Genomic DNA, 15,412 nt, shown 5'->3' on the forward strand with positions numbered 1-15,412 from the left:
TTCTCTAGTTTGGAGCAAGGTGTGCATTTCGCTCAGCGCAGGTGTTAGCTTGCCAATATGTGTACAGGTGCAATGTCAGGAAAAGGATGCCCAAGTTCCGAAACTATCCCCTATGCTTATCTGCCCCACTTTGCTACAGCATTGCCTTAGCTTGACAAGCTGCAGCTAATACAGTTTTTGAAAAGTAAGATTTCCTCTGAATGCCTCATTGGAGTTTTCAAATTCCTGTGCAAGAGGGAGGTTGTAGGTGTGAGGCAGTGGCTGACAGAGATTCCGCACTGCAATGTGGATGCCATAATCCGCTTATGGGTGATTCTGCTCCTGCAGTCAGCAGTCATTGGAGCGAGGAATGGAAAAATTCCCAGGGGGTCTGCTGAATTACCAAAACTCTGGATTCAAATTCAGAAAACTATTTTCTCCTCTCCAGGATCATTCGCCCAGCTACAACACAGATGAAGGCCAGGCTATCAGTCTTTGAAGCCACATGTTTTTGTAAACAGTTCAGCACCATGCATCATTGTGTGATACAGTCTTTGCATTTCTGAATACAAAGTTGTTGATGTTCTAGTTGCAGGGATTTCTTTTTCAAATACATTGAGGTCTATGTTTTACTCTTTTAGTTCTAGAACATTCAGCATTCATTAGGAGAATTTATTTCTTGACTATTCAAATTCCTTTCTCAAACTCTGAACACTAACTGCTGTCAATTAAATAGTTGTGTGAGAGAGATTAAGAATGACCATTCAGAAAGATTTCAGTTAAAACATTGATGAGCTTTATCAGTTTTCAGAAGTAATTCATTCATTTTCAAAGATATTGGTGTTGAACTGATGGAAAATTAAACAACAATCTACACTACTTCAGAGTAGTTTTTGCATCATTGCTCTACAAATTTTGACCCATACAGTGATGTACAGATTAGATAGATAGATGGATAGATAGATAGATAGATAGATAGATAGATAGATAGATAGATAGATAGATAGATAAAGTATACTTAGTACCTTGTGTCTTTCGACTTGATTTCTTGTGCCTGTGGTGGTTTGATTCAGGTGTCCCCCATAAACTTAAGTGTTTTGAATGTTAGGTTCCCAGCTGATGGATATTTGGGAATTGATGCCTCCTGGAGGGAGTGTATTGTCGGGGGCGGCCTTATAGATTTTAAGGCCAGTTTCCCCATGCCAGTGTTTGGCGCACCCTCCTGTTGCTCTTGTCCACTTTATGTTGGCCAGTGGATGATGTCCAACATCTGCTCATGCCATCATCTTCCCCTGTCACCGTGGAGCTTCCCCTTGAGTCTGTAAGGCAAAATAAATCTCTTTTTCCCAGAAGCTGCCCTTGGTTGGGTGATTTCTACCAGCAATGCGGACTGCAGCAGTGCCCTACTTTAATCCCGACATTGTTGGGACAAGGTCAGCCCGGTAAAACAGTGAATTTTAAAGGAAGAATTGTGTTAATTCTACTTCAGTTAAAAATTACATTACTATATTTATACTGTTATTTAAAAAATAACGTTCAATTGTTCTAATTATAACTGTTTTAGTTTCTTCACCATAAAATAGCTTCACTTTGTTAAATTACATTATCTTTTTAAATTTTAATTTATTAGTTTTCTTTTCAGCAAATACAGGCAGTTTGGTACCATTGTTTAGGTTCATCTGTGATCTACCCCCTCCCATTGGACCCTCCTTTTGCACAGTGGTCATTCAATGACTCATTGTCATGTAACATTTTAAATTAAAGATTTTTAAGGCATTAATTTGTTAAAACCCCAGTGAAATAACTATATTTTAAAATAGTTATTTAAATATAGATATTTCATTTTAATGAATACTTGTCCTTTGGTGTTTTCTGACCCCACTGTCAGGATCTTGTTTTGCCTGGTGGTCTTAGCAGGGAGATGGGCTTTTGTGAAAAGCAGTGTGATCTATGTCACATCCTTGGTTCAGCAATGATATTGAAACTGGACACTATGAAGCAGGAAAGAGATAGATAATTCTGAAAAACCATAGCATTTTACAAACTTACTGCCTTAAACAAAGGCCAGGCAGACTCACACCATGATGTACCTTGCATAGAACAGCAAGAGGAAATGCAATGAAAGGGAAACTGCACCTTTGTGTTGAGTGATAGTCACATTCAATCTCCGCGTCCAAAGATTGCAACAATCTTGACCTGACCCTGAGTATTAGTGTTTGCTAAGACTCTTTCCACAAATTTGCAGGTGCTTTTCTTCATGTTCATGTTATTTTTTAAAATTCTATTTGTGTAAATTATACCACATAAATCCATTTTTGTAAAATCCTGTGAGGAATAAATAACCTGTTAATTTACCACTGTGCTCAACAATAATTCTCAAAATACATTTTAAATACCTTCAATTTTTTCATGGCTTCACAAGTGAACATTACTACAATCAGAATTATCCAGAACTCATTCCCACCATAGACATCATAGCCACATGAATAAAATATAGTCCATATATAAGCCAACCTAGATTGAAGAATCGTTTTCCTTACAGTATGATTAAGAAATATTATTTATTGAGTAGCTGAAAGAGTATGGTCTCTGAACTCCAATATCATTTTTTAAAAGTGTGCTCTATGTAGTGAGAAATTTAACAACTTTTGGGAGCTCCAATGATCAACATATATTACCATAATAATGCAATGAAAGTAAACTAACATCCATTATAATGCTAATATGTATATTTTGAGTCTGTTTTAAGGAGAAATTTTGATGAAGAATAATACTTTTTTCTGAAAAATACTTAATGTAAATCCTTACAATAATTAAATTAGCTACAGTGTTCCTGTAGCATGGATATATGAGTTATATTATATATATATATATATATATATATATATATATATATATATATATATGTGTGTGTGTGTGTGTGTGTGTGTGTGTGTGTGTGTGTGTGAGTGTGATATAAATAGATATATAAGTATATAGAATATAGCTACATCAAAGATGTTGTTTTATTCTACCAGAATGAGCCCATGTTTTTAATCTGCTTTATTAGGAAAAAGATGATGGACTGTCAAAAAAACTTGCAAACAAAAAAGGTGTGTAAAAAGTGGGTGTGATGGGAGAAGAAAAAAGGAAGAAGAAGGGGACTAACCACTGGTGTTTTTCTTGTAATTAATTTGTTAGAAATGAGTAATTTGAGAGAGAATTGAATACTATACAATTAAATGTTGATAAACCATCTCCTTGGCTCCATATCTGTGTTAAAAGTGAACATGATTCTATTTTAATTTGTTTTTTTTTACATGCTTAGAGTTTATCAACATTTAGCTGCAGTGACATATGAGGAATAAACATTGCACTTTAAAATTATTTAAGCTTACTAAAATTTGTTAATATTTGTTTAAAACAGGATATACACAATTAACTGTGTTCCTAATTACAAAAAATACAGTATCTTTACACAGGTTGAGTTAATTAAATCTGGATCAGAGATGTCATAGTGAATTAATTTTTCAAATTATTTATGAATAACATTATCCTATTATGACAAGCATAGTTTAAAATATCAAGTGGAAACATTTTACATATCAAATGTTTTAACCAATGTTGTTTCTTAGAACATTCAGAATGACCTAGAAGAAAAAAAAAACCCAAAAAACTAAAAGAAGCAGTTACAATATTTCAGAAAAATTTTCTTCTGTGAAAAGGAACCCATTCAATTTCATTATTAAATAAGGAGAGACAAAATAAATCGCATAGTAAGTAGGACATGAATATTTTCAAAGCCTTTCCCAATGTAATATGTTACACTGAATATATCAAGATTCATTAGTTCAAAGCATGTTCAAAGCTATCCTGCTTTACTGTGAAGGGCAGTATTTTCATATTTCAGTTCCAGGCAGGTCACTTTCATGTAAGATCTATTCATAGGAAGTGACCATGTCACAATTTACTAACTAATTCTTAAGTAATTCTTATTTCTTCCTTTTTTTTTTTTTTTTTTTTTACTCTTTGTTAGTACATTTACTGAGTTTTGGTCCCCAGCTATAGCAAGTACCTTCCCATTGCTGGGTCAACCCCTACCCATACCCCACCTCAACCAGTAGCAGCTCATGGGAAGAAATGGTTTATTCAGGGCTGGGGAGATGGCTCAGTATTTACTCACTTGCCTATAAAGACTAACAAACCCAGTTTGAATCTCCAGTGCCCATATCAAGTGAGATGCAAAAAGTGGCACATTTATTTGGATTTTGTTTGCAGCAGCTAGAGGCCCTGTAGTGTCCATTCTCTCTCCTTTATTCCTCCCTCTCTCTCTCTCTCTCTCTTTGCAAATACATAAATAAAATATTAAAAAATGGTTTATATCAGCTTAAATATCTGAAGAGAAGTTTCATCATGGCGGGGAAAGTGTATCAGGAGCAGTCAGCCAGGCTGTCACATGTCACATGTTGCAGGGAAAGAGCAGCAAAGATGTGCTAAGCTCCCCAACACCTGGTGGGATTGACTAATAAAACTCAAGGTCAGAGATGGAGGGATTACTTAGTGGTTAAGGCATTTGCATGCAAAGCTAAAGGACCCAGGTTCTATTCCCCAGGACCCATGTTAGCCAGATGCATAAGGGGCGCATGTGTCTGGAGTTCAATTGCAGTGGCTGGAAGACCTTACATGCCCATTCTCACTCACTCTCTCACTTTCTCTCTCCCTCCCTCTCTCCCTCTTTCTCTGTCAAACAAATAAAAATAATAAAATATTTTAAAACTCAAGGTAAGCACCTAGTGACATACCTCCTCCCACAAGTTTCCAACTACCAAAGCATCTATGAACTAAGGATTGAGAATGAGGCTTAATCACAAATGTATAAGGCTATGGAGGACATTTGAATTCAAACTACAACCCCTTGCACTTCTCTACCCTATCTTCTCATCCCATTGGGCTTTTGCCATCCTACTCCTAGCATTCCCATTTAACTTATGATCTGCTTCCTTACCTATTCTTGTCTCTTGAAGCCTCCTTTCACCCTCTCATGATCTCCTTTCCATTTGCTCAACATCTGCACTTTCTCTTTGTAACTGTGTCCTACTACCCTGACAGATCTACCTGCTACCTCTGTATTTGATCACTGTCCCAAATGTTACTGACATACATTTAAACATTATTAGTGGGACAATTTTTTAAAATTTATTTATTTATTTATTTGAGAGCGACAGACACAGAGAGAAAGACAGATAGAGGGAGAGAGACAGAATGGCGCGCCAGGGCTTCCAGGCTCTGCAAACGAACTCCAAACGCGTGCGCCTTCTTGTGCATCTGGCTAACGTGGGACCTGGGGAACCGAGCCTCGAACCAGGGTCCTTAGGCTTCACAGGCAAGCGCTTAACCGCTAAACCATCTCTCCAGCCCTAGTGGGACAATTTTAACAAGTCCAAATAGCAAGTCACTAGAACCTATTCATCCAGAAGATGTTTAGTTTGCTTGATATAATGTTAAAGAATGAATTAGCTGACATTTTAAAAATCAGTTAACTTCATGTAAATGAGAATAATTGGTTTCTTTTGGAGAACCTGAAGATATGGCTGAATTGGACCTGATTTAGATTTTGGTTTATAGTCAGTATCCTGACTTGGGACATAGTTACTCCTTTGTGTGCATACAGAGCACAATGATGATGTACATTTTCCCTATGCCCTCCTTTTAGTAATTAATCATCACTAATTTGAACCCATGTTTGGCCTTTTTCATCACTTGGCTTTGTAATTTTGGTTTAAACATATCGTACGTTAGCTGAAATGACAGTGTACATAAGTAATTTGTGAGTGGTGACATACACAGAAGTTATGAGAAACAGCAGGTGAGTGTATAATCAAGAAAACCTATGAGAGACAAAGCACTGTGCATCTGTAGCACCTTCCCAAGGATAAACCTCCATGCCTCAGTCCAAATAGCTTTGCTCAACCATGTCCATAGCAGCTCAATTCATATTAGCTCAGAGCTGGAATCAACCAAGATGTCCATCACTAGATGAATGGATAACTAAGATGTCATATATCTACAGGATGGAATTCTACTCAGCAGTAAGGAAAAATGATACAATGAAATTTGAAAAACAAAAAAGTTTGAACCTGGCATTCTTAGTGAACTCACCAACTGTGATTTAACGAATTTTCATTGAAAATTCTTCATGGAGAGGGTAGCAGCAACTTGTAAATAAATTAACAAATTATAAGACTTTATTAAAAAAAAAACAAGCACTAAAGTTTATTTTCTAAGGTATAAGATTGGAATTTTATAACTATAGCTGATACTATTCAAAAGCAAAATAATCATTTTATTTAGTATATTCATTGTGTTTAAGATGAAATACAAATTTTCTAAAATAACTGGATTTTTTCATAATGTGAGAGGAGCGGATTTTGAATGCTTGATGTCCCAGTATATGCATAAGCACACTAGCACATAGGAAGAATTTGCATGACAAGAAAGTAATAATATGCTCACAGCTAAATTCTTCACTTAAATATTAATTATTGTGTAGTATCATTGATTAAAATGAGTATTTCCTTCTGCATAGACTTGAGCATATAAATTTTTCTACTTGCTAGGCACAAAAATTTTCTGAAAGTATATATACATAAAAAGAGATGCAGGTATAACACACAGTTCAGTATCTTATGATTGGTTAAGAAAGATTCTACGTTTACAATGAATTATGCATCTAATTTGCATTTTAAAATATAGATCATGGATTCTACTCTGTTGGTTACCAAAATTAGAATAGATATTTTTTGTGTCTATATGTAAGTGTTTTACCCTTTCCTGGATTAGTCAGTAAAACAGTAATTCTTTAGTGATTATAATATAATTTGAAAATTATCATTTGTAATGAAGAAAATATATTATTCCCCTAGCTTATAGTTAATTGATTTACATTTCATATGCAGACAACAGTCTTCCATGTGAAGAGAGTGAAGAGAAGTTGAGTTCTCTCCTAACAGAGGGGGTTTCAGCAGTTTTGGCTTATGTACAGGGTAACAACAGATTTATCCTAAAGAAAGTCATTGTAACTCTTCTAGTGAGAATATATTATATCATACATCTCCACAACATTAATGTTCTGTTAAAATTTTTGTGAAATATAATTCACATCATTGAAGGAAATATTGTTTTTTCTGTAGAGAGAACAAGTTTCATGAAAAGAAACTGACATGGCATTTTTATACTTTAACATATTATGTGTTAGAAAAATATGGAAATCCCTGCATAATTTTAAATAGGGCATGTCAAACTTATCAGTTATCTGAGAACAAGAAACTAACCAAGCATGTGGAAATTATCAGAAATTACATCTCAAGTTGAGAGAAATTATAAATGTTGTACAAATGTTGACAGTTCAAAGATAAAATAAAGTGATTAGTTATATAATCTAAGGAAACTTTTTAGGACATTCATATTAGTAGAAATGCAACTTTACATTTTTACTGATGATAATGATAACATAAGCCTTAAATCACATATAAAATGGTGAGAGAATTGCATATCTATGTTTCTGGTATTATAAATCCACAGATCTATAGCTCTGAAGCTTTATTCTATGAGTAGGAAGATTTGTGGGTATAAATACTAGTATTGTTAGCTGTTTGGTTTTGGGTCAAAACTGGCAAGTAACTGTATTTGTAATTACAGAGAAAAAAATTACCTCTGTTCTGTAAAGATTTTATTTAAAGAAATTAAAATAAGTCACAACCGATAATAATATAGCAAACATTTGCATAGAATTTGCTGTATGTTAGCTATAGTCACCAGCACACTGATTAACTGAATAAATGCACTTGATAATCACATGAAATAATCCTATGAAGTAGATATATGATTTAGTGGAAACAGTATCCATTTAGCAGCTAAGAAAATTGAGGAACTGAGAAGGGATTAAAAAAAAAAAAAAAAAAGTCCAAAGTGACACAGACAGAAAAGGAGAGATCTGGAATGGAAACTGCAGAAGCCTGTGACCCCAGATGCCACAATCTTGCCACTACCCTGATACAGGTTGTGGTGGATTGATTCACCATAAACTTACATGTTCTGTATGCTAGGTCCCCAGATGATGGAAATATGGGTATTGGATCCTTCTGGAGGCAGGGTATTGTTGGTGGAAGGCTTATGGGTATTATAACCACCTTTCCCTTGCCAGTGTTTGGCACACTCTCCTGCTTTTGTTGACCTCCTCATGTTGGCCAGCTGGTGATATCCACCTTCTGCTCATGCCATCATTTCTCCTGCTTCATGGTGCTTCCCCTCAAGTCTATAAGGAAAATGAGCCCTTCCCTTCCACAAGTTTCTCTTTGTTGGGTGTTTTCTTACAGCCACATGAAGCTCACTGCAACATAGCCTCTTCCAGTAGGTCATGGCTTTTATGAAACTATAGATGCTAAATTCAGATGATAGAACTAAGTTGCCCTTTAATAAGGGGAACTGAAACCATTTATGATATGAAATTAATTATTTTTTATTTTATGTATATGTTTTGGTACAATATAACTTAAAATTTCTTGATTCCATCTAAAAAATAATGCATCTTTCTGAGTGAACTGACTCAAGATTATAAAGCAGCTATGTAATGAGGAGTGAGACTGAGCAGTCATTAGATCAGTGGAAGGATTTCTTTTCCTTAGGCTGATGTGTCATGGCTCAGTCAACAACAAGCACAATTATCCTTTACCTGAGGACATATATTAATAAGAAGACATCTACTTCATCCTTCAGATCTTCTTCTGAATATGCCCATGGGGGGAAAAAGATGGGTAGGAATAACAGGATTTATTAAGCTATAGAAATAATTGTATATTTTTAGCAATTGGGTATATTAGGAATTTTTTTTTTTAATTACAACTTAGCCAGTTTTAGGTTATATGGGTAGTCAGTGATTGTATACCAACTAATGATTTTAATGATATGAAACACATATAATTTCATTTGATTTTTTTCTTCTGTTAAGTTTTCACATTTCTAGGGATATAAACCATGGTCCAATATATGTGTAAAGAAGGAAAAATGACGATGAGTATTTTTTTCAGTAATATAAAATACAAGAGTGTCTATTAGCCTTGAAGTTGAGAAATAGTTGACCTGCACTACATGAATATTTCTTTTTTCTTTTTTATTTTTTGTTTATTTATTTATATGAGAGCAACTGACACACACACACACACACACAAAGACACACACACACAGAGAGAATGGGTTTCCAGCCACTTAAAACTAACTCCAAATGCATGTGCCACCTTGTGAATCTGGCTTACGTGGGAACTGGGGAATCAAGCCTGGAACTGAGGTCCTTAGGCTTCTTAGGCAAGCACTTAACCACTAAGCAATCTCTTCATCCCCACATGGATATTACAAACTAAAATGTGTGCATGTGTTTTGCATTTGTGTGAGTATGCCCAGGTGTATGCACATATATACAGTGGATGGTATTTGTAAGAAGAGAGTTGACATGTTTCAAGTGATTTTTCTAATGCTGCCAAAATGTAATTATGGCCATTCCACATACTCAGGAGTAATACATTGGTTATTGGCTTTAAAAGTATAGTACTGGGCTGGAAAGATGGCTTAGCAGTTAAGGTGTTTGTCTGCAAAGCCAAAGGATCTTGGCTTAATTCTCCAGGACCCACGTAAGACAGATGTGCAAGGGGCACGTGCATTTGGAGTTCCTTGGCAGAGGCTGGAGGCCCTGGTGTACCCATTCTTTCTCTCTCGCTTTATGTCTCTCAAATAAATAAATAAATAAATAAAATAAATAAAATAAATAAATAAATAAATAAATAAAACATATTTAAAAGGATAGTACTTTAGCAAAAATATAATATGTATTGGGAATAAAATATAACAAAGTAATCCCTAAGGTAGAATAAATAAGATGAACATCAAGTGTTCTTGCTCAAGAATTGGTTGTTTTTATAACAGAAATTTACAATAATGCTTTCTTCAAGTGATTCCATGAATTGGAGTATTTCATGCACTATTATAAAGAACTATACAACTGAGGGCTGGAGAAATGGCTTAGCGGTTAAGTGCTTGCCTGTGAAGCCTAAGGACCCTGGTTTGAGGCTTGTTTCCCCAGGACCCATGTTAGCCAGATGCACAAGAGGGCGCACGCGTCTGGAGTTCGTTTGCAGTGGCTGGAAGCCCTGGTGCGCCCATTCTCTCTCTCTCCCTCCATCTGTCTTTCTGTCTGTGTCGGTCACTCTCAAATAAATAAATAAATAAAAATTAAAAAAAAAAAAGAAATATACAACTGTATCTGGAGAGATGGCGTAGTTCACTTGCCTGCAAGGCCAAGGTCCCAGGTTCAATTCCCCAGTACCCATATAAAGCCAGATGAACAAAATGACACATGTATCTGGAGTTCATTTGCAGGGGCTAGAGGCCCTGGCACTCCATTCTCTATGTCTCCTCTCCTCCCCTCTCTTCTCCTCTCCTCTCCCCTCCCCTCCTCTCCTCTCCCCTCCCCTCCCCTCCCCTCCCCTCCCCGTCCCTCCCCTCCCCTCCCCTCCCCTGCCCTCCCCTGCCCTCCCCTCCCCTCCCCTGCCCTCCCCTGCCCTCCCCTGCCCTCCCCTGCCCTCCCCTGCCCTGCCCTCCCCTCCCCTGCCCTCCCCTCCCCTCCCCTCCCCTGCCCTCCCCTGCCCTCCCCTGCCCTCCCCTGCCCTCCCCTGCCCTCCCCTCCCCTCCCGTCCCGTCCCGTCCCGTCCCGTCCCGTCCCGTCCCGTCCCGTCCCGTCCCGTCCCGACCCTTCCCTTCCCTTCCCTTCCCTTCCCTTCCCTTCCCTTCCCTTCCCTTCCCTTCCCTTCCCTTCCCTTCCCTTCCCTTCCCTTCCCTTCCCTTCCCTCTCTCTCTCTCTCTCTGTGTTTGCAAATAAATGAATAAATAAACTAAAATTAGGAGCTATACAATTAATAAATACACCTTTTGGCATGGAGTATTTTTATTAACATATACCATATGAGATGTTGTACACATTCCATATTAGCAGAAAGTATAGCCATACCAGTTAACTCTAAAGGCTTATATAGAACCAAAATTTATCTTAAACATTATTTACTTATTTATTTGTGAACAGAGAGAGACAGAGAGAATGGGCTTGCTTCTAGCCACTGCAAACAAACTCCTGCTGTATGAACCATTTTGTGCATTTGACTTTATGTGGATACTGGGGAATTGAACCTGGATCATTAGGCTTTATTTGCATGTGCTTTCACTACTAAGCCACTTCTCTAGCCCACCTTTTTAAATATATACATATACATATTTAAAGTTAAACCATATATATATATATATATATATATATATATATATATATATATATATATATATATATGTAGGTTTTGTTGAGGTAGGGTCTAACTCTAGCTCAGGCTTACCTAGAATTCACTATGTAGGTCTCACAGTGAGAATCCCTCTACCTCTGCCTCCTGAGTGCTGGAATTAAAGGTATGAGCCACCACACCCAGATTAAAAAAAAAATTATTTACAGACAATTACCTTAAAAGACATTGTCAGATATTACTTCTATATTTGGAAATATAGGACTCCTTTTATATTACTTATGACGGGGGGATGGAGCTAAAGCAAACGAAACTTGGCTGGTCTAGAATTTACTCAATGCTGTGCAAATACTTTATAAAATTCATATGCAAAACCATCTGGACAAGAGGGAACAGCAGTTTGGTGGTGTTATATAAACTTATCATTTATATAAAGTCATATGATCTCATACTAAGGATTTCTATACATGTCAAGAGGATAAAAATCTCAGATAACTGAGAAAAGGGGATGTTTTCATTAGAAGGGGTATTTAAAGTTACAGTATAGCTTCCTCATTAGACATTTTCAAAGCTCATTTTACTCTCCAGAACATGTGACCATAATAATGGAGTCGTTTTAAATTGTGACATGGGTGAAATAAGTATTGTCCTAAAAGAAAAGTTGAATAAAAGCTGACTGCTTTAGAGCTTCCTTGGATTTGCATTGTATATTGCATTATATAGCATAGACTTTATATAATTATTTGTATTATGCATGTCTAACTTAATTCTTTCAGTGGGAACAGATCCTGCATCTATAGAATGATTTTTAGTTAATTTTTAAAGATTAAATTTTAGTTGAAATTTATACATATTGCCTTATCTTCATTATGAATGGAAGAAAGTGACCTAATAGGGGCTGGAGAGATAGTTTACGGGTTAAGGTGTTTGCCTGCAAAGCCAAAGGATCTCGGTTTGATTCCCCAATACCCATGTAATCCAGATGGCCAAGGTGGCACCTGCATGCTCACTCTCTTGCTCTTTCTCTGTCTCTCTCCTTCTCCCTGTGTCTTTTTCTCAAATAAATAAAAATATATTTTTTAAAAAAATGATAATACTAAACGCTTCTTATAACATTTAACAACAGAAAGATTAAAAGTATCATCAAATTAAGGGTGTATTAATGAAGAGAAAGCATTGTCTCTATTTAATATTTTTTTTAAAAAAATATGTTCTGATTTTTGCTTTAAAGACAATTGTTAAATATCCATATTTAATTCATCCATGAGGAAAGCAACACATAAAATCAGTGATAGCAAACATGTCATTAGTGCAATATCCTTGAATTCCAGAAATATTTGGGAAAAATAAAGAAATAGGAGACATATAAACTTTCAGGAAAAGGTATGCAAAATACTGTCAAATTTTTTAATGATGAGTTAGTCCATGTTATGACCAGAGTGACATTTCTGTAACAGACTTCCGCTTTGAAACGGATCTTTACATTTGCTACTCCTTTGACACATTTTCTAGACTATTGATGCTATAAGTCTGAAAATTAGCAACACAGGCAATTGCTATGTTCTGAAATCAAAACATAAAATGTAAAGCTATGGAATATTTGTGTGTGTGTGTGTGTGTGTGTGTGTTTATAACAATGACCCTTTTTAATGTGGGAGCTTCCCGTAGAAGACCCATAAGGTATTCATTTTTTCATAGCTCTCTTTGAATTTATGTGAGTTCCGGCCCTGGGGGGTTACTTGTTTTCTCATTCTTCGTGGTCACCAGACAAGGATTGGACGGTACTCTATGCATGGGGTTTGTAAGGAAGGAGATAACTGTCGCTACTTGCATGATCTCTCTGGCGCTCCATTTGGTGTAGCGTGCAAGCATTTTCAAGGAGAACGCTGTTTTTACGGAGACCGCTGCTGATATGAGCACAGCGAGCCACAGAAACAGGGAGCAGCGGCTGCTGCAGGTCCGCGTGCGGAAGCATCCCTCGCCGCCTCCTCGGGCCTCTCATCGAAATGAACACCAGCGATGCTGAGTCAAGAAGCCCAACCTTTCCCACTGCAGGAGCAGGTTCAGAGGACCGGGTGAATGCCATTGAGGTTGTTCCTGGGCAACCCTCATGCGGCCCCACAGCCCCTTCCTGCACCACCGAAGCACCCCTGCAAGACTCAGTGTCCAAGGAAGAATCGGAGAAGGAGCAAACTGCGGTGGGTGGAATCGAACAAGCAGCTTGGCCCCTAGGCTGCAGCGGGAGGGCGCCGCTAAGTGGGGAGAACTGCCTGTGTGTCCACGGAGACCCCTGTGACAGGTGCGGCCTTCGGGTCCTACACCCCAGAGATGCGGCCCAGCGGTCACAGCACATCAAATCTTGCAGTGGGGCCCATGAGAAGGACTTGGAGCTCTCCTTTGCTGTGCAGCGCAGTGAGAACGTGCTGTGCGGCATCTGCGTGGAGGTGGTCTGTGCGAAGCCAACCCCAGCGAGCGCGGCCTTGGGATCCTCTCCCTCTGCAGCCACAGCTACTGCCCCCGGTGTATTCGCCAGTGGAGGAGTGCTAAGCGATCTGAGAGCAAGATCCTGCAGATCGCGTCTAACTTTGTCATTCCAGGTGAGTACTGGGTGGAGGAAAGGAGAGAAGCAGAAATACAAGGAGACACTGAGCAAGAAGGCGTGCAGATGTCTTGATGAAGGAAATGAGCCTGAGAATTGCTCATTTGGAGGGAACTGCAGTTTTGTTTGTTTGTTTGTTTTTGTTTTTTTACAAGCATGCGTGCCCTGATGTCTATAGCGAGGAGCCACTGAGGCAGAAAAGTGGGAACACCAAGCAGATATGGGGTCCAACGAAAGAACCACTTCTGGGAGCTCATTGAGAAAAGAGAGAACAGCAACCCCTTTGACAACAGACGAAGAAGAGGTTGTCGCCTTTGAGCTGGGCGAGATGTTGCTTATGCTTTTGGCTGCAGGTGGGGACGACGTGCTGACAGACTCTGAGGACGAGTGGGACTTGTTTCACCATGAGCTGGAAGATTTTCATAACTTGGACCTACCGCAGCTTTGTGTGGCACGTGAGCTGGTCTGCGGAGTCTCAGACAGTAGCTGTCCCCTGTGCCCTGTGCCGTGGGGCAGTGCGTGAGGCTCTCCTAGGCAGGCCTCTCAACTCTCTTACCCAGGGCCTGCGCCTCCAGCCCCCTCACCTTTCCCCAAGCGTGTGCTCAATGTTTCAAAAGGTTACAAAAATAAATCTTAAACTTAAAAAAAAAAAGAAATGGATTTAATTTTTCTACATGAAAATGAGCTGGCAAGAGTGCATATGTTGGAAACTTTCCCATCAATGTAGCAAAGGCTAAGTTTCCTCTTGTCCTTATGCAGAAGAAATTGATTTTTGTTTCAATAAAGAGTCAACCCTCTTTTGACACAACGCTGTAAGCTCTCTCATGGGTAAGGAGAATCAGTGAAAACACCTCACTTTAAAATGTGATAAGGTTTCCAATAAATCAGCTTCTTTATTAGACTCACTGTGTCATTCACAATAAAACAGCAGAGCTGTGTGTCCCCGCCGATATTTCATAGCAGTCCTTTGAAGAAATCGCATCTCCAGTGTTCTGCCAGCATTGTGTGATTTACTGGTGTACACTCAATTCTGCACTATCAATCCCCATCTTGGCTATTCTATTCTTGGCACCAGCAAAGATTTTGCTTCACATTTTATTTATTCAGAGCCTGTTAATGTTGTAATTTTTATATCACTGTCATGTCATATTGCCACTAATGTCATATATCTGATAAAAGAGCACAGGGAGACGAACAACATTATTATTAATTAGAGAGGTCTGATAAATGGGTTATCTTATCTAGTAAGCAAGGGCTTGACAAGCAGGCAGATGCAGATGGGAATATTAATGATGGTTTTCTTAATTTACTGAGGTGTTCAAAATAATTTCTACTGTTTTCTATAAATCTGCATATATTCAGGAAACCAACTTTAAAATAAATATCATAGGAAAACATTATTGAATGACATTAATTACATATGCTATATTTATTTGATTTCATTATCCTTACACTAACCCAGTAAGACAGGATTATCCTTGCCCTCTCCATGTTACAGATGATAAAATCAAGGTAAATCAAG

General features: G+C 37.9%; 1 pseudogene; it reads left to right on the plus strand.

The window, feature by feature from the left end:
* Positions 1 to 13,076: 13,076 nt before the first annotated feature.
* LOC101611014 lies at positions 13,077 to 14,413 on the plus strand (annotated as a pseudogene).
* Positions 14,414 to 15,412: the final 999 nt, after the last annotated feature.

The sequence above is a fragment of the Jaculus jaculus genome, chromosome 6 (assembly GCF_020740685.1).
Source record: "Jaculus jaculus isolate mJacJac1 chromosome 6, mJacJac1.mat.Y.cur, whole genome shotgun sequence".
Taxonomy (NCBI): Eukaryota; Metazoa; Chordata; class Mammalia; order Rodentia; family Dipodidae; genus Jaculus; species Jaculus jaculus.